Below are 21,926 nucleotides of genomic sequence, written 5' to 3'. Positions count from 1 at the left end.
TTGCTTACTCCTAAACTCTTCAAGCCTCAGAAGTAAAAGACCAGAACATGGAATCAAACCTGTTGCAGAGACACTAATCCCTAGAGCTCTGTGTAGGCTGTGCAACAAGCCCATCCTGTGCCAGCTTGAGGGGAGCGGTGAGAGAACAGAACTGGGTCTGGGAGTCAAACCCAGGCATCCCACGTGGCACTGCAGAGACACTAAACCTTAGATCTCTGAGCTCTGATACCAACCCAAGCACTGAGAGTCCAGGACTTGGAACCAAAATACAATTCCATAGGGCAGCACAGAATACTAACTACTGGACTCCAGAGTCAGCTGGCCTCTTTTGCAACAAAACACAGGAGAAACAGGTTTGGTTTAACTCCAACTGGTATTTAAAATGCATAAATAAATAAAACCACCTTTTCCCCTACAGACAAGATTTTTAAGGGCTGTTAATATTCCAACATTAGGATAAAACGAACCAAACAATAAATGATTAAAAAGGCTGTCGAGGGAAAGAGAGATCTTGGTGAATTTTTTTTCTCCTGCTGTCTCTTAATGTTCTTTCATGGATGTATGGATATGTGCGAGAGGGTGATGTAGCAAAAGTTACGATCAGCGCAGGTGTCCTGAGATAATTGCACTGATCAGAGAGTCCTTCACCAGCCACTTAGATCTTTATTGCATCCAACTTATTGTATAACCAGCTTACCACATATGTATCTATGTGTAGCACACTGTCTACTGTGCTTCTGTATGCAGGCGCACACACAGAGGCTTGACATCGGTGTAACGCTATTTACCTCAGTGGTGCACCTCCTGTTCTACCCCTGGTGTGCAATAAGAATGAGACCCACAAAGCAGGCTCGTGTGTGTGGATGGGGGGAGGCGGGGCAGCAGAGGTGGCGGATGGCGGGGACAGAATTAACACAGCTGACAGTTCAATTTTTTCTCCTTTTAGGTCCCTGCTTTGCACCTTCTCCCTGTGCTGCTGTTCCCTGAGGGAAAGATGGTTTGAAAGTTGAAGCAGTTCCAAAGTAAGTTCGTGTTTTCCCGAGCCATAAATTCTGCCTTTGGTTATGAAGCCCCTGCATACTCTTTCCTTTGGCTTCTCCCAAACGTGGAGAAACTCACCCCTGTCCCTGGATGCAGCGAGGAGAACCTACGCTATAGGGAGAGCGGGAAGAAGAGGGTAGGAAGGCAGAGACGGGATACAATCAAAAGATTGGGTGACCATTTAACACACCCCCTAAAGAGCAAGTATTCCCCAACCCTGGATCCTCAGCTGCTCCCAGGAATGTTTTTCCCAGACTCCTGACCGGGTGAAGGTTCGATCCCCCAGAAATTGGGGCGGGGTGTGGCCGCCAAGCCAGCCCCTCTGCCCCCACAGATGTGGTGTTCCTTCTCCGGCCAGCGAGAAGGATCGGACTGCAGATCCCTGGGCCGTCACTGCTCCAACCGCGCGCCAGCCCCAGCTCCTCTGCTTTCATTCCCAGAGCGACGGCCTGGGCCAGTGGCCAGCTCTCTCCCTGCGCTCAAATCGGCCGGCGGCTGGCTGGCTCCCTCCTTATATCGGCTATAAACAAAGTTAGCTGCAACCCAGGGGCGTAGGTCGGAGCTATATCTCTCCCTCATTTCACAGCAGCAGGCACAAGAGACAAGGGTCGGGGCTGGTCAATTTCACAGCACCCAGAGCAGGGGCCCTCCCTTCTGTGTGCGGACCGGCCTGGTGGTGCCCTGTGCGATCAGACCGGTCAGGGAGTGCGCTTGAGATTAAAATCAGTCTCCAGAGGGAGAGCGCAGAGATGGAAGGGATGGAGGAAGAAGAAGGAGAGGGAACGGAGGGAAGCGGAGACAGGGAGACTAGAAGAGAGGAGGGTGGGGAAAGGAAGAGAGAGAACTGAGTGGAAGAAGGAGGGACAGCGAGGGATAGAAACAGAGACTGGGAGGGTGAGATGCCGAGGGGCGACAGGGCTGGAGGGAGTGGGAGGAAGAGGCTTGTAAAGAGAGAAGGAGAGAGCGCAGGAGACACAGACACAAAGGGAGAAGGAAACTGAGCGGGGGGCGAGGGAGGAAAGAGGGGAGCAGGGAGAGCAGGCGGGGAGAGGTGGCAGCAGGTCCGTGAGGATCGCGGGAGGGGCTGGGAATGGGCAAGGAAACCGAGGCGGGGAACCGAGGTGGGAGTGGTGGCCCCGGAATAACGTGTAGGGAGAGGCACCGGGTCCTGCAGCCCCTGGGCTGAGAATGGGCAGAGCTTCGCCTCTGTCTCCAGCCGCAGAGCCCAGGCCGCGGGTGCCAGAAGCGTCAGGTGTGGGGTGAGGTGATTCCCCGCCCCTACCCCCCCGCACCGGGGGCCCGCCCCATGCTCCCAGCCCCCCTCAGCACCTGGGTCTGAACCCTCCCGGGCGCGGCCCCTCCTTCCACGCCGCGCGTCCCGCGCCGCTCGCTCCTTCTGGAGAGCAAGAAACCCCCGAGTTTCTCCTCGAATGAAAGGGCCTCTGGACCCGCTCGCCCGGGGGCAGAGCGGTACGTTACAATGGGTCTGAAGTCTGCTCTCTGCCAGCCCCACAGCTAACCCCCGGGGGCGCGTCCACGTGGGCTTGGGATTGTGTGTCCGGGGCCTTGTGCTGCAGCAGCGCGGAGGCCCCGATCACCGCCCGCCGTCAGCCCCCCGCTGCCTCCCCTCTCGCGCCGCTCCCCTGCCCCTCCGGGCGGCCAGTGCGGATCCCGAGCCCCCTCCCGGGGAGCTGCCGCTGCCTGTGGCTCCAGCCTCCGGCGCTTTCCGCTGCGGGCTCCGGGAGCGCGCACAAGAGAAGTGACCCCCCGAGCCCCCCTGCGCTGGTCTCCGGGTGCGGGGGGGGGGTTGCAGAGCCAGCCTGCTCCTCCCAGCCTCCCCGGGGCCCCAGGCAGTCACCCTTGCCAAGCTCTGCGTCCTCCAGGGGGTTATGCGGTCGGTGGGGACAGCCGGAGGGAGCGCAGCGCAGGAGGGGGGCGCGGGGCTGTGGACAGAGGGGGCGGGGGCTGGCCCCGCTGTGCTGGCAACGCTTGGTACGCGGTGCTGGCGAATACCGAGCTATCACCCCCAGCCGGAGAGATCTGCAGCCAGGGCCGAGCATCAGCTGCAGAGACCCTCCCGAGAGAGCCCTGCCCGGCCTCAGCAGAGCAAGGCGGAGGCTGGTGCCGGGCCGGTGTGACCGTGAGGAGCGGGTCCCCGCCGGGCTGTGTGAGCGGCGCAGCCTGTGCCTCTGCACACACACGCCCCCACCCGCCCCCACGCTGCGTCTGCCCGCAGGCACCCGGGGGCCAGCAGCCTTCCAGGGCCGCGCTACAGCTGCGGGCGCACACCCAGCTGCTTGGTCGGTATCCGGGCGGGGCATGTATTGCGTGGGCCCCGGGAGCTGGGGTGGTGTCTCCCGCCGGTGCCCTGCGGAGCGGGCAGAGCACACCGTTGGCTTTTCACAAACACTAAATAAAATAAAGCACAAGGATGAATAGTAGGACCGGCTAAAGGACCTGGGCCCCGGTCCCTCGGCCAGATCTCCTGCTCCCCGGCCAGCCCCAGCTCCGTGGGGAGAAGAGAACGGCTGAGAATGTATCCCCCAGCCCCCCTCCTTGCACACAGTGTGGGGAGGGTGGGGTGCCCGCACGGAGCCCTTCGGGCACTGCCTCTGGGCCATGGTGCCGTTACAAAGGGATCGGGAAGGCGCAGCCCGAGGCTCAGTCCCAGCCTGGAGCCGCCCGCGCTGGGGTCTCTGACATGCCTTGGGGAAAGGGTGACCCCTCCGGGCGAGCTCCCCACGCACCCCCGCCAGCACACCCACTCCGTGCGCAGGTAAACTTTCGGCTCCCGCCTGCTGAGAGAGGCGGCCGGAGTCAGCTGGCTGTTTCTAGAGCCTGGGAGAACGTGGCTACAAACAGCTGCCCCTCGCCAGGACGGGTCGCCTTTGGTTTTAGCAACACAAGAGTCAGACACATTAACGAGGGGAAAGACCCGTTAGCAATATTAGGAGAGACTCGGGGGGGAGAGGACCTTGGACGCGCGCCCCCTCTCACCCCTGCAGAATCCTTCCCCTCCGCATCCCGGGGCTTTATCCGATTTTAAATGACTCAAACGAGGGGACTTCTGCCACTTCTGCTGGGGTTTCCACCCAAGACACTCGCCGTCCCACCTCTCTCCCTTGTATTGTCCCGCATCATGGGCAGCAGACGTGCAGTACGGTGAAGCTAAGGGGGTGTGGTAGGAATAAATCCCACACCAGCCTAGCTCCTCTGCACGTTGATTTCCTTCCAGCCTCCTTCCTTCTGCGGGCTACTGCTCTACAGTGTCTCCCAGCCTTCGGAGACCCCTTCGGGTCTAGAGTCGCAGGGAGCGAGGGGCCGTTTTCTTATCACGCTCCTTGACTAGCATCTAACAAGCTCCAGAGGTTACCCTGGATTTCAGTCCTCTCTGACATTAGCCATGGGCCAAGGAGAGCCTGGTAGAGTGACAGCACTTTCGTGTGTGTGTGTGTGTCCCTCCGACCAGGGATCCGATCAGCACAGCAGGTTGGAGAATGGATGTTGGTTAAAAAAACCCAGCACTTGCTAGTTTTCCGTATAGAGCAAACCCGAGACACGTATAAATGAACACGCCCCCAAGAGCACGTCTCCCTTTGTCTTGCCACCATCTTACAGAAAGACTCACATGGCAAATTACAGCCGTGCATGTACCGGTATCTCTCGCCTCGGCACAGTCAAACGGCAAGATAGCCATTTTGCATGAGTGCAAGTAGCGGCGTGCGGAGGAGGGCGTGTGTGAGCGGAGACGGAGAAAGGGACTGTGTGGCTGCGGGGGGTGGGGTAAGAAAGGGGAAGGGAGGGAAGAGCACTGCTGAACACAGCCGCCACGCCAGCACCCGGGGGGAGGGGGGGAGAGAATAAATTAAAACTATGGACTTGTCTGAATCAAGCGACCAGTAGGTTTATTTTAAAGTCCCTTGACGTGCTTGGACTTAAAATAGCCCCTCACCTGCACTCAAGCACACACAGCAGCCTGGCTCGTTTCAGCCGCTGTTCCTGGGACAGCCTCGGTCCCCGTTTACATCAGTTTCACTGCATTAGGCCTCCAATGATGCCCAGGCCCCTGGTTCTAGGTTATGCACCATCCTTTTAGGCAACATGCAGGTTTGCATTTATCCTTCTTAATAATAGACTGCGGGGAGGGAATCGAAGCATAGAATGAATGAGGGAACCCAGGGGGCAGTGAAGGGAGAGGGAGTCGATTTGCCCTGGGTTGGGTTTTAATTGTCTTAATTCCCCTTCCCTTATAGCCCCCTCCACCCCCCAAAACCCAGGGAACTTTCCCCTCCATTCACTGAAATAGTAACTCAAACATTCCTATTCCCCTCTCTGCCCATCCTATCTGATGAGACAAGGGGAAGAGGAATCAACATGTCTGAGGACTATTTCTTCCTTTAGCGAGATCTACTCCTAAAACAGCATCACTGGATTCTCCGTTCTATCGCCTGTGGTTTCCCTTTACAAATGGGCGAGCAACGATGAGCTGTCAGCCTTGAGAGAAAAACAAAAAGAGGAATTTCCCTACCTTGGTTTGTAGAAGCAGAACCTCTAGACGGACAGATTAGAGGAGCGAGCATGTTGGGACTATCCAGACTTCTCTTCTTGCTTGCATATCCACATAAGAAGAATAGGGGTCGGGGGAGCAAACGGGGGAAATGATTTTAAAAAATCCGATTTGGCTATAAAAATATGGTGTGTGTCAATCTTGGGTCCTGAAGCGGTGCAAATTCAAAGAGACGAGATTCACTTCAGAGAGTGCGGGGAAGATGGTAAAGCGCAAAATCCAAAGCAATCATTCTTTTTTGCTTTTTCACGAGTACGATTCTTATAATTATTGTTTTTTCCTGGAGCCCTAGCGGATGAGGTTGTGTTTAGAGCAACTGGAGATCGGTGCTGTTCTTCTGTGAAGCATGATTATTCCCACAGCGTTCCCCACCTGAAGGGGGGGAAAGGATCGATATTTGTATTAGTGGGGTTTGAGGGAGATGAAAAATGCTCCCCAATAAAGACATGGATTTATCTCGAAGAAAGAGAGGAAAAACGCATTTCCCAATAGTGCATGCAGCCAGGAGGAATCGAAAACAGCTGGCACGAGTCTATAAATAATTCAGATACGGTCTGGTTGTACCATTCCTGGGATAGGCATGGATACGAGATCGGAAAACAAGCGAGCTGTGAACCGTGGAGAGAAAGAAAGACCTCTACTCCCTCCACCACTCTGCCCCCTCCTCCCCACACACACACCCAACACACACACGTACAAAATAAAACACACCGCTTGGAACAAACACTTAGCAAATGCAGTTACCATCCCCATCTGCATTGCTGCTGACACGTCTGTCCGTCTCTTCCCACCCCATCTCTTCCCACCCCGCTCTGGGATTGAACAGGAACTTGATTGTGCACTGAGTGTACATTTTGTATTTCTGGAGAGGTGGGGACACACACACACACGCGCAGGCAGGGAAGCTGGTGTGCTGATGTGCATCACAGGGCTGTTGGTTTCACCTGCAACGTGTCTCGTTCAGAGTAATTGCAACGCCCGGCCACACAGTCACCCTCCGAACACATCCATTTGCTCTCTGGGATTTGTTTGTTTAACTCTCTAATATATTTATAAAGGCAGGGGGGTTATATTTATACCGACGTTTCTTTAGTGAACTCATGGGTATTATTTCCCCTCCCATCACTGCTCTCGCGCAAAAACAATTAAACCTCAAAGCGATGGTAAAATATAGACACATGTACCTACCAGCAAATCCTGTTTCAACAATTTTGAATTCTCTGGGGTGGCTATTTTCCCTTTTTTCCCCCCTGCAAAGCAGTATTAACAATCCATCTCAGGCATTGTGAACTTCTTCAGGTTCACTCAAGATCTTCTTTGACACAGCCAAGGTGGGAGGCGAGCGCGAACTGTTCAGAGCAAATTTAAAAAAAAAATCCTCTGCAATATAAAATCCCAGAGAAGATTTCCTGGGGGGCGGGGAAGCAAAGGACGGTGAATCAAAAAGCACCCGGCTAAAATAGCGAGCAAGTGAGAGCAGAAGGAAAAGCAAAGAACCCAGATCCCAATTGGTGGTTATGGGGTGCGGGGGGGTGGGGGGAGCTTTGCAAGTCAACAGGACGGAAAACGGGGGAAGAGGAGGAGGGAGCGCAAGGAAAATGGGTATTAATCACCCAGTAGTGCGGGTGGGGAGATGCAGGTTGTCCAGCTCTGGAAAAGGGTTTGAATCTCACACACGCGCAGACGCACAGAGACACACACATACAGAACGGGCTCTGGGTACAAAAAAGAGAGAAATTTCTTCTCCTGCTGTCTCCCTGGATCTTTTCCCCCTAGTGCAGAGACACTGGCTGAGGCAGCTTCCAGCGTCACGGAACCAGAGGGGAGAAATGCAGGCTTATCCCGGACCCATGGTGCCTCCTTCTGGTGAAAGAATAGAACAGCATCTAGCCCTGGCTCCTGGCAAGAAGGAACCCGGAGAGGGAAGGAATCAAAGGGGGGAGGATTTTTTTTTAACCTTCCCTTACCTCCACCTTAAATCCCTAGTACATTTCTGGGGAGTTGCATCTCAGGGACCCTGTCTGCACAGTTAAGGAGATTCACGTTTGCCCGGAAAGACTCGCTGACGGCTGGCAGGCACCGAGCCGGAGCTCCGCACAGGGAGGGGACTATAATTCTTATTCTATGAAGCAATAGGAAGACAACATAAAAGGAAATTGGATCTGAACTAAACGAAAGGGGTCAGAGCAGAGATAACATTAATAATCCAATTGGATACTCCATAATTAAGCCCAGTGGTTTAATTGCCGTGCTCAAATCCCCCTGGAAGCTGAGTAACGTGAAATCAACCCGAACAGAAAGGAAAACACAATTTCACTTGGCAGCCGGTTTGCAGCGTCCCCATCCCCCGGGTCGCTCTGTGAGCACACGCCCATTTCCCGGGGCAGTCCACAGCTTGAGGGGCTCCCCAGCTGATTAACATTAAAGTTTAAACAGTCCGGTATTTAACCCCCCACTTGGGCAGCTTTTTAGCTGAGACTCTTGGGACAAGCTGTCCGGATGGCGGAGAGAGATGTCGGGCCTGGGGGCCTGGCTGGGGACAGGCCTATGCAGCAGGTCTAGTCTGGCAGCTCCCCAGCCCAAGGCGAAGGAGAGCAGGGAGAGGCAAGGCAGGCTGGATCCTATGTGGCACCCCTAGATCTGGAGCATGTCCTTGCCCCCTCCGAAAGCCCGGGCCTGCTTCTAACCCACACCCCCACCTGTGGGGGGAACAGGAAGCCTGCCCTGCCCTGGCAAGTGTTTGGAACTAGACTGCCTGGCGTCTTTGGGACAACTGGACTCTGCTGCTTGGAGCACCCGGGACCACCCCACCAGAGCCCCGTGCCTCCTCCTGCTCACCAGCCCCTGAGGCTGGGCCGTGTCAATGCCTCTGGCTAAGGAACAGATGTGGATTCAGTGAGGCCCTGCTGGGACTAGACACATGTAACGTTATTGTCTTGGGTGCTTCTCTGGGGGCTCACGGGCCAGTGGCCCAGCCCCCGCGTTCTTTCCCAGGGCTATTGGCCCTGGGGCGGTAAAGTGGGTATTGTCTACATGTGCAATTCTTTACAAACCAAACCCCTGGCCCCGGCAACCACGCTCCCTGCTGAGCCGGGGTGGGGCGAGAGCGGGAAGCCGTCCACCAGGCCCCACTAGCCAGGCACAGGAGCACAGTGCCCAATGTGACAGAGGGAGTTGGATTTCAACTGAGCCATTTGGGGTGGCACTCACCTCCCACAAGGATCCTCTCTGAATCCATGCTGTGAAAGAGCCCAAGGCCTTGTTTGCACTACACAAAAGGCAGCTTTTGCCACTAAACAGTGCAGGTATACACACTACAATGCTCCTGATGTTTCTCGGTGATAAAGGACCTATGAAAACATTGTATCTGAGCCACATGCAAAAATCTCCAGGAGCTTCAGTATTGCTCTAGAGCTGTGATTTTTGTCTAATTGTTTGTGTAGGTGTGGGTGGGTGGGTGGCATTTTGTAATGCACACATCACAGTAGCAGCAGGCACACACTGCAGAGCCATTTGGGGCCTGAGTTTTTTTTAGTATCCTACATGCCTTGTGTGTGCAATTGTATGTCCAATTTATATGTACAGTTACCACTACTGTGTACGTGTAGTGGAGTGTAGGTGAAGATGCAAATCTACAAGACTAGTGTGCTGTTGTCCCTTCATTATGGTTCAAAAACATGGACTACATATGCTAGGCACATCAGGAGACTGAATAGTTTCCATATGAGATGCCTGCATAAGATTCTGTGCTGGAGCTGGAGCGCATTGAAACACTTTTAGAAACCACTGTCAAGAAGAGGAGATTGCAATGGCTCGGTCATGTCAGAGAATGGGAGGAGACCATCTCCCCAAAAATATTTTATATAGCGAGATTCAGGATGGCACTAGGAAGAGGGATCGCCCTTTATGACAGTATCAAAACATGCAAAAATGACATGAAGTCATTCAACATCAACGTAGAAAGCTGGGAGAATCCCGTCCAATTTGGAGGGAATATGTAGCACTGGGTGCAACTCAACATGAAGTGGCTTTGATCCAGAGGATGGAAGCAAAGTGAGAAAGAAGAAAAGCAGCATGTTGTAATCTTGGATTCTAACTCAGACAACACATGGATCTGTGAAATTTGTAACAAGCTGCATTGCTCTCTAATTGGGCTTGTCAACCATAAGCAGATTCATCAGGCAGCTGTTTAGACTTCATACGCATATACCATGAGCCCGTTTGGATCAACGGTTGTCAATGAACCTTTATCTAATATCTTTGTGCATGATGGATCACTAGGCATTCAAGTTTGACCCTCAGGAGCTTTAAAAACAAACTTACATGTGTGGAAGTTGGTGATAGGAGCGGGTGTCGGTTTCCTAGCATTTCTGTGTGTACAAAGAAAAGAAAGATATCATGCCAGTTCACTTTTAAGTCTAATTCCAGTAAAAGGAGGTCATTCTAGGCTTGGCCAGTGTCTGAAGGCACCTCAGGAGAGGTCCAGAGCAAGTCAATGAAAATGATTGGAGGAAAGAAAGGGGTTATTAGATAGATTAGGGTACAAATCCTGCTCATTTTATTCATGCAAATAATCCATCCAATTCACTGGGATTAGTAGCATGAGATACGCAGGGAGGATTTGGCCCTGGAATAATACAGTATGGAAAGGAAAATAAGAGGCAATAGTGAAATAAAAGAATAAGAGCAGTTGGCTGCTCTTTATTTATTCTTTTACAAAAGAAGGCATGCAGTGAAATTGAACGGCAAAGGGCTACAATGAAATGCTTTTTATGCAACATATAATTTGCCCATGTAACCAGGGACACAGAATGGTTGGTTAAGGAAAATAGTTTTGTAAATGTCCCAGAAAAGGGTTATATGGATCAGAATAACATCAGCAATGATACTAGGCAGGATAAAGTTATCAGTCCTCAGGATTCAAGGCATAAGTAGCTCACTAGCTCAGGTCAGTGGTGTTCTCCCCATAGTTTAATACTGCATGATTAGATGCAGTATGGGATCCTCTGGCAATGGCCACTCTTAGAGATAGGAATAGACCACTGGTCTACTGCCTATCTCACAGTTTTTGTCCTTACATTTCAGCATAGTTTGATCCCCATCATCCCTGCACTTTGTTTCCCAGTGATCTTGGAGTTGACAAATAATCCCATTGCTACTTAGTCACAAGCTAAACCCATCAATTTTCTACAGTACAAATCCCATGTCAAAAATGAGATACCCTCCTTTTAGGTCATCCCAAAGTGCACTAAAGCTCCCTGAGATACAGATGACTTTTCCATTTCCTCTGTGTTGGTACTATGATAAGAATTCTATGAGTATTAACTCATGTGTGGGGTTAATTAGCCCAGCAGAAGAAAATTGGAAATTCCATTTTGTTGTAATTTCTAATATCACCCCCTGCCCCCCTTTTCAAAAAAAATTCTCTCTGTTACTTAACTAAATCATTAAGGCCAAGAGATATCACTCGTTGATATCAAAACAACTAGTGATTTTGGGTGGCTAGTTTGAGCCATCTTAAAGAGGCCTGCTTTTCAGAGGGCAGGTACTCAGCACTTTCTGAAAAATCAGGGCCTCTAAGGTGACTCAAGTTGGGCACCCACAAATTGAGGCACCCGGAAGCACTTGCGATGTTTGAAAAGCTTGACCTGTAATTTTAAAAAAAATAATGAACTTATATGAAAACCCAACCACAGAAGCATTGTGCCAGGGCATGAGAAATAAAGTGACATTGACCACTTTTGTTTCATTGGCCAAGATGAATGAACTGTATAAAAATAAAAGTTATCAATGATGAAAAATAAAATAATTATTTTAAAAGTTTCTTTTGTTCAAAAGCATTCAAAGGGATTATTCATAACACAGGAAGGTGGTTTTTGGGTTTTTTTTTAGGAATCCATATTTAGAACAGAATTTAGGGCCATATCAATCCTGTCCTGCCTATGGTAACATGTGCAAAAGTTAATCACATCCCTAGCTTTCTGGCTTCAGAGGCCAGTTCCACTATAACATCCTCCTGGAGACAATGGGCCTGTAGCAATGGGGAAAGGGTCATGCTTTAATCCTCATAAACCTTAATGGAAAAATATATTAGAAATCCTGGGGAGTTCAGAACCTACTTGGATAACAAAATTGCTTCTGCCCAGAGCCTCCTTGTGCATCCTCTCTCCCATCCCCAGTGACACCAAGGCTGAATACATAGTCATGATGCCATTAGCTCACCACACCACCAAGACCATGTGGTTCACAGAAATGTACCAAACTGAGTGAGATGTCTGGGCTGCTGAAAGCTGCCTTGGAGAAACTGAATTATTAGGTGAGAAATTAACTTTACCTGGTCTCTTGCAGTGGATGGGACTTTATATAAGGTGACCATACTTTGAAAATTAAACACCAGAACCTTTTGTGGCAACATTTTTTAGGGTTGTGAAATAGATATGCAGAGGATACCTCCTATCTTAGTCACTGTGGACAACACCACCATCCTCCTTTTCACTCAGGCTCATAAACAGGGCCCCACCTTCAACTCAGACCTCTCTCTAGGTCCTCACATCCAGTCTATGTCTAAATCTTGCCAATTCTTTCTACATAACATCTCCAAGACAGCTTTCCCTACCTATCCACACAGCTAAAACTCCTCCAGGCTCTCATCTTCTCCAGTCTCAATTACTGCAACATCCTTTTCTCCAATCTTGACAAATGCCATCTTGTCCCCATTCATATCCATTCAGAATGCTGTAGCAATGATCATTTTCCTAGGCCATCACTTGGACCAATGCACCCTTCTCTTTGCACCCCCCCACCCCAGCTCCCTCTTCTTTATTACATCAAACATACACTACTTGTCTTCATTCTTATGGCCCTTCATGGCCTATCCCCACCCAAACTATCATCCCTCCTTCCCTGTCAGAATGTCAACTCCCACTGCTGACTGGCCCATGATACCAGCCTCTGTCGCTCACTTGTTAAATTTTCAAACAAGCCACTTCATGCCACTTTTTCCCCATGCTGCCCCTCACACTTAGGAGGTGCTCCCCATAAACAGCCACAAAGTTAACTCATTAGCCTCCTTCAAAACCCTCTTTGACACTCTCCTTTTCAGTGATGTCTACAAAAAAACTTAACAGTTAGGCTGGTAAGGAGCTAAATCCACGACCCATCATGCTGATCAATATTGTTTCATGTACTTCCTGGTCCGTATGTATCCATCTTGTTTTACACTTAGACCTGGTCTTCACAAGTTTTACTGCTAAAACTTGCCTACTATCAATACAGAGGCTGCATGAGTCTACACTCAATTTTGAGTTGAGCCCACAAAACCCTGAGCTTCTGCCGGTCAGGTTATACCACCTCCCCAAGTGACATAAGCACTCTACCAGCCCTTTTCCACTAGTACAATATCTGTATGGGTGCTGCATTACCTGTATTGTACAAACAGTCCTCCAGCAACAATCCCACAATGCCACTGTCTCTGTGGCAGTGACCACTCTGGTCAAATTTTTGAACTGTTCTGCCTGGGGTCACTGTGGCTTGAAGTCCTTTAAAATCCACAGCATGTTTTGGAAATGCTTGTCTTCCTGCTAGCCCATCTTTGTGGGCCACAGCTATGGCTTCACGTAAAAGTATGTCTAGAACTTAGGGTGACCAGGTGTCTGTTTTTCGACCGGAACACCTGGTTCAAAAGGGTCCCTGGCGGCTCCGGTCAGCACCACTGACGGGGCCATTAAAAGCCTGGTCGGCAGTGCTGTGGGGCTAAGGAAGGCTAGTCCCTACCTGTCCTAGCTCCATACTGAACCCTGGAAGCAGCTAGCAGGTCCAGCTCCTAGGCAGGGGGAGGGCCACAGGGCTCCATGCGCTGCCCCCGCCCCAAGCACTGGCTCTGCACTCCCATTGGCTGGGATCCACAGCCAATGGGAGCTGCAGGGCCAGTCCCTGAGGGCGAGAGCAGCATACAGAGCCGCCTGCTGCACCTCCACCCAGGAGCCAGATCTGCTGGCCGCTTCTGGGGTGCAGCGCAGAGTCAGCACAGGTAGGAAGCCTGCCTAAGACCCCCACTGCGCTGCTGACTGGGAGCTGCCAGAGGTAAGCCTGTGCCCCAACCCCGAGCCCCAACCTCCTGTCCCACCCTGAGCCCCCCCAAGCCCAGAGACCCCTCCTGCACTGTAAACCCCTCATCCCCAGCCCCACCCCAGAGCCTGCACCCCCAGACAGAGCCCTCACCCCCCAGCATCCCAATCCCCTGCCCCAGCCCAGAGCACCTTCCCACACGCTGAATCCCTCTGCCCCACCTCCCAGGCTGGAGCCCCCTCCTGCACCTTAAACCCCTCATCCCCAGCCCCACCCCAGAGCCTGCACCCCCAGATGGAGCCCTCAGCCCCCCTGAACCCCAATCCCCTGCCCCAGCCCAGTGAAAGTGAGTGAGGGTGGGGGAGAGTGAGCCACCCAGAGAGGGGGAATGTAGTGAGCAGGGGGCAGGGCCTCACAGAAGGGGCGGGGAAAGGGGCAGGGTCTCAAGGAAGGGGCGGGGCTAGGGTGTTTGGTTTTGTGCAATTAGGAAGTTGGCAACCCTACTAAAAATCTCACTAAACCAAGCACTGCTCCCTGGTCCAGGAAAGAAGTCCTGGATTTCGTCAGGCTGTGGCAGGAAGGAGAAGTGCAACCCCAGCTGTGGAAACCTCAGAGGACTAAAGATGTTTATTTGGATGTTTCAAAGGAGACATGGAAACTGGGGTGTGACAGGGATGAGTTCCAATGCCCTGGCAGGAGGAGCTGCAGCAGGCATACCAGAAGACGAAAAGGGCCAATAACATATCCTGCAAGTGACAGACAACACCTCGTAACACCCAGAGGAGGGGCTCCCAGAACTGCACACTGACAACAAGCTCAGAGAAGGGTGATGTGGAGGACAAGAGCCCACGGATAGCCAGGAGCTTTTCCAGATCCAGCCAAACCCAGAGACAGAACCCGCTGAGCAACGGGAAGGGAACTCAGGCGGATGTAATTTACTTCCCCCATTAATTTATGCCTTCTTGTAATTTTCTTCACAGCTCCTGACACTGCACATCTCCTCCCCTTCTCAAAATGGCAGCCGACCATGTGACGGCAAGGAACAAAGAAATTCTGTTTTAAAGTGGCCGGTTTAAGAGTATGCACTGACAGTACTTGGCAAAAAATAACAGCTAGAATACTTTAAACAACCAAAAAGCATTCCCAAATACATACTTTAGCAGGAGCCTTTGATGCAGTCAAGGGAAAAATGTTTGTTGGCAGAAAAAAAAAACCTAGTAAAATAAAAACAATACCACTGTAATTCTGTGCATTCAAAACTACAAACCAATACCTGAGCACTGACATTCAAATGAAATACATCCAAAAATGCTCGCAAACAATCCAGCAACTGGGCATTCAGACTATATGCTTTTGCAGATAAACCACTGTAAACCTACTGGGTGCAGATTTTCTGGTCCAACACACAATATTTTGATTCTGAAGTCTGAAGGTCCAAGTACAAAACACATCATCTGCATTCTAGGCTTCTATTCAGAAAAAAGACAGAAACTGTTACTGGCTTGGGGGACGGGGCTTGGACTGGTTCACAGAACTAGCCAGCAACAACAACTCTTCTTTGCTTGAAGAGTTTCTGGTTCTTCTTGGCCCAGACATCCTTTTTGCCCTCTGGCACAATTTTGCTGAATTTTTCAAAGCAAGTACCGTTTGATTATTGCCTGTACATATCCAGGAAGAGAAGCCTTGTTTCTCCCACTGGAATTAATTTACTTCCCATACCACTCTGCACTGAGCTCCAGGGGCACCACTGTTGTGAAGAGGACACCAGCATATGGGCCTGGATGACTGCAAACCACCTCAAGCTGCTGCCTTCTCTGGGCCTTTGGCATGCTCATGATGAGCGATATGTGCACTAAGATCACCACCAAGGGCATCTGCTCCTTAGGAAATACTTGCCTCTCCCAGATTTTTCAGAGGTCTATATCAGTGGTCCCCAAACTTTTCAGGTTCTTGCCCCCCCCTTTACCCTGTCTGTGTGCCAGCCCTTGCTCCCCCGCCCTCCCCCTCCCCCGAGCCAGGGCCAGCAGTGGGGCCACAGCTCCCAGGAGGGGAACATGGACGGGGTAAGGGAGACGAGGCGGGAGCCACAGCTGGGGGTGGGTCTGGGAATGAATGCGATAGCACCCCCAGGCTTGAAGTGGTTTCCATCACATTCAGGGTTTACAGTTTGGTTCAATGACTCTCAGCACCTCCACTACATAAATTGTCCCAGCCCCCCTGGAATGGTGCTGTGGGCAGGGACGGGGCTGGGGCCAGGGACGGGCGTGGAGCCACACCCGCACTCCAGTCAGGGGCTGAGGCTGGGGGCAGGGCCAGAGCAGAGCTGGGGGCGGAGCAGGGCTGGGTGGCGCTCCCTCCCTGCCTCCATGTGGGCTGGAGGCCCAGGCCCTGCCATGCCCCCCAGAACATTCTTCTGCGCCCCCCTAGAGGGGCACACCCTCTGGTCCATATGCTCCATTATGTCTTCCATTTTTCCTTCCCTTCATTCCCTCCTCCAAAAAAAAGACTTTGCGGGATATAATACAACCACATATAATGTACTAAATAATGGCACAACTTTAACCCCCCCCTCCTGAATTTTTTCTGAAATGACACCCCTGATCACCACTGTCTGTCAAGTGTAACAGTTTTAGTACAGTATCCCTTCACCTTCCAAGGAGCCCCACACCCAGTCCCCAAACTCGTGACTAGAGGGTTTGAAAAGTACCCCCATCTACTCACCATGGTGTGTGCTGTTGTGAGTGTGACCCTTATCTTTTGATGTCCACTAATGCCTACGCTCAGACAACCAGACAGAGAGCCATTGTTAATCACTGACCTCCGCGGGGGTGTCCGTGAGGGCTATCCTGCCACACCTAGTTAAGGCTGATCATGATAATGAGGAACAAGGATGCACAGAATTCTGAGTCTCGGGCCTGTGAGCCCAGGGAATGAAGGGAACACATGCTGGAGGAAAGGCAGAAGGATTGATAGGAGCACTGCGATGTGCCCCAAGACACCAGGCAGCTCCTCTGACAACAAGCACACCCGCATGCCTTGCAACATCCCTTCTGCTTAATCCCAGTGGACAATAATGAGAACTACTCTGAGTACATGTACACTGACACAGCCCAGAGCAGCCAGCACCTTGCCATTGCCTTTTTAGTACTGCAGTGTGTTGTTTATTACAGCACAACAAAATTCTATTTTGTGAAAAACATGATTTATTTTCTTGATCTTACAATACACAGAGGTAAACCCCCTTAATCAATTACCCCTCTGTGGCAAGGTCTATCAGGCCATCCGACCCTTTTCACAAGGCTCTGACACCCTCTGCTTAAGGAAAACCCACTTGGCTGGGCTACCAGAGGGATTTCATCTTCTGAAGGCCAAGAAGGCCCAGGAACTGACACGCACCAACAGAGAGCCAGCAGACCAGTTAAGAAGCTCTTCTGAGGGTAGTGCTGGGTGAAACTGGGACAGAGGAGGAGCTCCTCAGTGCTAACCCAGAACCCCAGGGCCCGGTCATGTCCCAGCCTTAAAGTGCTGCAACCAACCGCTTGCCTTTTACATTGGCCTGTTTGTTTCAAGGTGTGGACAGCCAGATTCCGAGCTGGTTATTATTTAACCATTTAAAGACTGTCCACCAACCTTATGTCATGGGCCACCCTGCTCCGGGCTAGCTGCCACACCTTGTAGATTGAGGCGGGGAATGCAAGAAGGTGCAACAGCAGTAAATGGAACCACTTACACCCTTTTAAGAGTCATTAAAGTTCATAACATTTCATAGCCTGGTCATGTACTCTATATTCACACAAACTAACACAAATCAGTACACTATTAGGCTACGGGAAACTGCTGAAGTGCGCTCGTATGACATCCCTCGGCCATACAGTGCCTTGATGAGCTCTAGCAATTGCCCTGTGTCAGGATGCTCAGTCAGCAGACAGTCTTTTCACTTTCCCTCTCCACCCTGCTGGAAACATTTCCCTCTTGGCCTTGCAAATATGATGTAAAATGCAACATGCAGCAATAACAGAAATATTTGGCTTACTGAGATCCTGCCCAGTCACAGGATCTCTCCAGGGTCCTTTTAATATGTCAGATGCATACTCCATGGTCATTTTGTATCCGCTCAGGCAATAGTTACATCTCTCCTTGCTGCTGTCCAGATGCCAGGTGTATGGCTTCATGAGCCAGGAAAGCAAAGCATAAGTTGGGTCCCAGTGACTCACAGTTGGCATCACAACCTCCCCATCTCCCTAATATGAATATGTCTGTCTGGGGAAAATGTCCTTGATGACAGCTTTTCAAAAAGTCCTGTATTCCTAAAGGTGAGAGAATTGTGAATCTTCCCTAACCAGCCAAAGTAAATGTCAGTGACATGTCCCTAGGGGCTGACCATCACTTGCATAACCATGCAAAAGTAGATTATGTACTCAGAAGCAAGGTGAGGGGAACAGAATGAGGTTATATGACCCATCTATTGTCCCACGACAGTTAGAGAAGCCCACTAGCCTGTAGTGCCTAATACAATGGTGTCCTAGTCCATGAGTAGGGCATCAAGGCACTACAGTAATACAAATTATTAATTATTATTAATAATAATAAACAAAAGCTTTTTTTAGCTGTGTGCTGTTGTCACTACTACCAGACTCTGACTCAACAGTGACACATACTTATTTCTTAGGGTGGAGGATTTTTTCTAGTAATGTAATGTTCTGAATGAGTTTCTCATGAAAGAATGATTAAGTGTAGTTAAAATTCACTTTGAGAGAAAGAACAACATTGATAGGGTCTATATTCCTTTGACTTTTCTCTTTGCTCGAGACCGTGAGCATCACACTAAATTCTTGTCCCATGACACTGTATGTTCCTGGTAAACACAAAGCAAATCCTTTTCAGTGTAACAATACAGCCTGGTCTACACTTAAAAGTTAGGTTGACATAGCATCAGCATGCAGGGGTGTGAAAAATTGAAGTCTCTGAACACCATTGTTAAGCCAACCTAACCCCTAGTGTAAACAGAATTCTTTCGTCAACCTAGTTATTGCCAATCAGGATGGTGGATTATCTACGTCGATGGAAAACCCCCTTCCATCGCTGTAGGAAGCATCTATGCTACAATGTAGATTTAACCTACTATGTCCTGATCAAAAATGCTGGAGCTATTTACAAAAATTTTTGATTGATGAAATGAAAAACCATGAGTCCCAAAAGAGGATCCTGGACATTAGGACATAATATGAAGAACCATGATTGTTAGGTAAAACTGAGGCATATGGTTGTGATGCTGGCAGACTAGGCACCAGCTCATGCCAAGGTCCCCATGTCTCAGTTGAACACTGACAGAGCACATGGCAGGAGGGGGATAAAACCCCCAAACAAAAGGAATAAGGAATCTCTAGGCTACTTGGATTGGGGGTGGGGAGGTTGCAAGGTATTTCTAGGCATAAATCCCAAGAGAGCCCCAACTGTTTAGCCTGGGTTATCCCTAAAGAACAAATAAAGCTTGCTGATTATAGAAGCATATATTACCTTTTGAAACATAAGATTGTAACTCATTCATGTGACTACATTTGCTTGTATTAACCTTGTAAATAACTTTCTATTTTTCTTTTCCTATTTAATTAGTCTTAATACAGTTTACTATAGGATTGGTTACCAGCATTGTCTTTGTTGCAAGACCTAAAGCACAATTGACCTGGGCTAAGTGATTGGTCCTTTGGGATCAAGCGTAACCTGAATGTTGCTGTGATTCTTGGTGTAAGGGGCCATCTATCACAGAGATGCGCTCACGTGCATGGCAAGACAGGCTGCAGTACCCAACGGGACTGTCTGTGACTCTGTGTTAAGGCTGTTAACTGGCCTGAGGAGTTTGCACTTGGCACAGTTGGTTGGTGGAATCTAAGTTTAGAACTCGCAACCAACTAGGCGTTTGTGCCATGTTTTTAACAGTCTGCCCTGATGTTGGTACTCATGCTCTCCATTGGGAGCATTACAATGATCTTTTCTTTTCATAGTGGTACCTCCTAAGAGGATACCAACAGCTTAAAAATTAAAACTTCTCTGTGATTTAGTTAACCAAAAATTGTCATAACTAAAACCTAAGGTTTCTATGGTCGAAACAGATTGCCTTACTCAGCTCCAAAAGAGAAGCATCTCTTCTCTCAGTAGAGGTTGCAAAGATCACCCTAGAGGAGTGTGATTTTGTCCCAGTCCTGGAAGGCACCACTTTAATCTTAACAAGGTAAACTTCCTCAATGCACTCCTTCAACTGGCAGGAAACTAACCCTGCAGGCAGACAGTAATTCCCTTTTTGTTCCGCTCTAACAGGACAAACAAATGATCTAATTTTCTAAAACCAAGTTTCCGTTTGATGAAAACCTTATCAGCTCTCTCCATATCTAGGCTATGGCACCCTTTCTTCTCCTCACTTGGGGGGTGGGTGGGACATCTTGACAAGGTGGGATGATTTCATGGTTTAAATTAAAGTGCTTTCAGTAAGAAGTGAGATACAGCTTTGATGACCACTGTATCCTGATGGAAGGCTAAACAGGAGTCTCCTCATAAAAGTGCCTGTATGTCACCTATTCTCCTCGCAGGATATACAGCAACCAGGAATGCTGCCCTTAGGTCAGAAAACTGACTGAAATATTCCAACAGAGGATCCATTTGAGCGTTCAAAACTAAATTAGAATCCCAGGGAGGAACAGGGGAGTTAATTCTAGGATTAGGCTTTGAAGTTGCTCTGAGGAAATACATTATTATTGGATGAGAACCAACACACCAATTAGCTAGTTTATTGCTCATGCTACTGAAGTCTGCGGCACACACCCCAAGGGACCTGATACCATGGCTCTTACCTAGCCAGTCTTATTTAAAAAAAAAACAAAAAAACCCACCAAATTTCTGCTACTTGCATTCCAAAAGCCTTTAGTTTCCCCATTGCAAACTGTTAAAGAAAAACTGCCCAGAACCTAAAAGAAGATACTGAGGCTGGCTTGTTTTGAGATCGCAGAAGGACCAAAGTCACCTTATCTTGGAATCCCTGGCTTTTTAGTTACTAGTTTTTTATTATAGACAAACAGAATAGTTAGTAGCACACCATTGTTTTGTTCTATGTTTATACAGGACCTAGCACAGGGGGGTCCTGGTCGATTACTGGGGCTCCTAGGTGCTATGGCAATACAAATAATAACATTACGTAAGCATAGTGGGTAGGAATTCTTTTACCCTTATGCAGAAGGCCAGAAAAAGGCCTATGCACCATTCAAGCCAATTAAGTCCCATTCAAGCCCAGGAACTTTTTCAGGACACCCAGAGTGTCCTGCTCTTTCATTTCATCTATCAAACCACTAGTTGTTTTTATTTAAAAGTTTGTTCAAGAGGTATTGTTAACACTTAAATGAGTGAGTTTAGCATGAAATACTGATTAAGAAAAAGCAGAAAGCCTACAAGGCATGGTAGATGGGAGGAATCAGCAAGGAAAACTACCTCTTGGAGGTCAGAAAGTGCAGGGGAAAAGTGAGAAAGGCCAAAAGCCAAGCAGAGCTGGACCTTGCAAAGGGAATTAAAATGAAAAGTAAAAGGTTCTATAGCCATATAAATAAGAAGAAAACAAGGAAAGAAGAAGTGGCACCTCTAAGCACTGAAGTTGGGGTGGAAATTAAAGATAATGTAGGCATGGCCCAACACCTAAACAATACTTTTCCGAAGTTTTTCATGAGGCCAATGAAGAGTTTAGGGGTAGTGGCAGGGTGGCAAATGGCAATGAGGAAATGGAAATACAAATTACCATATCCAACGTGGAAACCAAACTCGAAAAGTTTAATGGGACTAAATGTGGGGGCTCAGATAATCTCCATCCAAGAATATTAAAGGAACTGGCACATGAAATTGCAAGCTCAATAGCAAGGATTTTAACAAATCTGTAATCTCAGGCATCATACCCTCTGACTGGAGAATTGCTAATATAGTTCATATTTCTAAGAAAGGGAAAAAAGTGATCCAGGAACCTACAGGCCTATTAGTCTAACCTCAACTGTATGCAAGGTCTTGGCGCAAACTTTGAAAGAGAAAGTAGTTAAGGACACAGACGTGAACAGTAATTGGGATAAAATATAACATGGTTTTATAAAAGGTAGATTATGCCAGATCAACCTGATCTCCTTCTTTAAGAAGATAACTGAATTTTTAGACAAAGGAAATGCAGTAGATCTAATCTACTTGGATTTCAGTAAGGCATTTGATACAGTTCCACATGGAAAGT

At 49.3% G+C, this 21,926-nt stretch overlaps 1 protein-coding gene across 5 annotated transcripts in view; it reads right to left on the bottom strand.

Annotated features, from left to right (window-relative positions):
* GRIN2B (glutamate ionotropic receptor NMDA type subunit 2B) overlaps positions 1–7,365 on the bottom strand; it is a 285,971-nt gene extending 278,606 nt beyond the window's left edge. For 2 of the 5 annotated variants that reach the window (XM_075124250.1, XM_048835352.2), the window contains exons 1-2: positions 6,797–7,364; positions 5,570–5,980 (exon numbers count right to left, since the gene is read on the bottom strand). The gene's annotated coding sequence lies outside the window, so the exon portion shown is untranslated. Of the gene's footprint in view, positions 1–5,569; positions 5,981–6,319; positions 6,413–6,796 lie in introns of those variants that run through there. The other 3 variants (XM_075124252.1, XM_048835354.2, XM_048835353.2) reach the window with 3 other exon arrangements.
* Between the last annotated feature and the right edge of the window lie 14,561 nt (positions 7,366–21,926).

The sequence above is a fragment of the Caretta caretta genome, chromosome 1, assembly GCF_965140235.1.
Source record: "Caretta caretta isolate rCarCar2 chromosome 1, rCarCar1.hap1, whole genome shotgun sequence".
NCBI classification, from domain to species: domain Eukaryota; kingdom Metazoa; phylum Chordata; order Testudines; family Cheloniidae; genus Caretta; species Caretta caretta.
The sequence above is the reverse complement of the archived record's forward strand: the minus strand, read 5'-3'. Positions and strand labels throughout refer to the sequence as shown.